This window comes from Castor canadensis, chromosome 4 (genome assembly GCF_047511655.1).
Source record: "Castor canadensis chromosome 4, mCasCan1.hap1v2, whole genome shotgun sequence".
Classification (NCBI taxonomy): domain Eukaryota; kingdom Metazoa; phylum Chordata; class Mammalia; order Rodentia; family Castoridae; genus Castor; species Castor canadensis.
The window spans coordinates 81,341,068-81,343,240 of NC_133389.1; the positions used below are offsets into that span (position 1 = coordinate 81,341,068).

The 2,173-nt window shown below is 45.1% G+C and overlaps 1 pseudogene; it reads left to right on the forward strand.

Annotated features, from left to right (window-relative positions):
* The first annotated feature begins 609 nt into the window (after positions 1 to 609).
* On the forward strand, positions 610 to 1,125 carry LOC109693809 (translationally-controlled tumor protein-like; annotated as a pseudogene).
* Positions 1,126 to 2,173: the final 1,048 nt, after the last annotated feature.

The window sequence follows — 2,173 nt, forward strand, 5'->3', positions numbered from 1 at the left end:
GAGGCAAAGCCACTGACTGAAAAGAACAGGACTTTTTTCCTGAGGCCTCTTTCCCACTGGCACCTGTCCTGGGAGAGGAAGCTACCATATGCAAAGAGGTAGCCCCAAATTGGCCCTCTCCAAGTCATCTCTGTTGTCTACAGAATCTTCTAAGAATATTTGAAAGCAGACAGAATTCCCTGAGTCCCCTCCACTCAAACTCTCAAGGGAGACCCCATAATGACAAGCGTAGGGACACAAGGAAGCCAGCAGGGAAGAATGTGACTCAGGGCCAGGCTTCCCTGGCAGGACCTCTACACTGCTGCTTCCCAGCTCACAAGCCCCTTCCCCAGCCCCTGTGAGCCTCTGCATTCTGAGTGGACCAGACATCATTCTGGGGAGTTCATGGCATTATTAATATGGAAATGTGCAAAGGCTTCTCTGCTTGGGTGCTAATTAAAACTGGCCCTATAAAGAATGGGAGAGCTTTTCTACCCTCACCCAGCGCCGCTCTGGCTGCACCGTGCTCCTCTGAGCCACCATTACGACCATCTACCTGGACCTCTTCAGCCATGATGATCTGTTCTCCAACATTTACAAGATCCGGAAGATTGAGGACAGGCTGTGCCTGAAGGGGAGGGCAAGATGGTCAGTAGGACCAAGGGTGACATTGATGACTCGCTCATTGGTGGAAATGCCTCCGCTGAAGGTCTTGAGGATGAAGGGTACTGAAAGCACAGTAATCACTGATGGTGACACTGTCATGAACCATCACTTACAGGAAACCAGCTTCACAAAAGCCTACAAGAAGTATATCAAAGGTCACATGAAATCACTCAAAGGCAAACTTGAAGAACAGAGACCAGAAAGAGAAAAACCTTTCCTAACAGGGGCTGCAGAACAAATCAAGCACATCCTTGCTAATTTCAGTAACTACCAGCTTTCCACTGGTGAAAACATGAATCCAGATGTGCTTTCCTGGACTACCATGAGGATGGTGTGACCCCATCTATGATTTTCTTTAAGGATGGTTTTAGATATGGAAAAATGTTAACAAATTGGAGAATTATATTGGATCTATCACCTGTCATCCTAACTTGGTGCTGCTTGTCATCCACATGAAATCAGGGCTTAAGATAAATGGTACTGATGTCATCCTTGAGTTCTTCATTTCTCTTGACTGCGATTTATGTGGAGTGGAGGCATTGTTTTTAAGAAAACCATGTCATGTAGGTTGTCTAAAAGTAAAGTGCATTTAAACTCAAAAAAAAAAGAGAGAAAGGCAATAAATCTGCCATGGATCCAACTGTCTGTGTCAAGGGGAGTGTGGGATGTGTACCACCAGAAAGTGAGGGACAGAGTGTAACTTCAAATCCTAGTCACTGAGCAGCACGGTGGGCAGAACACCCCCATCACCATCACCTGGGCATCACTGGTCCCCCATCCCACTCATGAGAGTTACCTGTTGTCTTTGGATTCTTGCAGCCATCCAGGAGCAAGAAGAAACTAGGGGGAAATATGGAACCAGCCCAGGCACTAAGACTCCCATTCAGTCCCTCTCTTCCCACGAGTCCTGTGAGATCCCTGGAATGACGACTTCCTGTGAGATCCCTGGAATGACGACTTCCTGTGTTCTTAGACGGAAGAGTGAAGAGTGATTCCACCCTCATTTTTGAGGAAAATGGAGGACTGTTTACTTGACCTCTGACACAGGAAATAAATAACATCTGTGTGGCACTCACAGTTTACAAAAATGAGATTTCAGTTATTCTTTATGATTTCAATCATACAACAAACTCCATAAATGTCAAACCCTAATTGTATCATGAGAGTAGTATTTTATTATTATTCATACTATTACTGTAAGAGGTGCTCAAATTGCTTTTGCTGAAAAGCACTGACTCCTTACTTGGGCACATGAATTAACTAAAAACAGGAGAACCTTGGCATCCCTGCCTCTATTTTGTATCTGTCTTTGCTCTAGGTCATTCTTTTTGCAGTCACTTTGCAATCATCTTGGATCCCAGAAAGGACAGAAATGGTAACATCTTTATGACAATGGACTGAAACTTCCCATAAGGAACAGCAGAGACTTGCAGGACAGACCACCCTTCCAAATGAGGACAATTACCTTTAATGATGAGGTTGCACCCTGGAGCAGGAGCGATCATCTCATGGGAACCAGATCACTTCC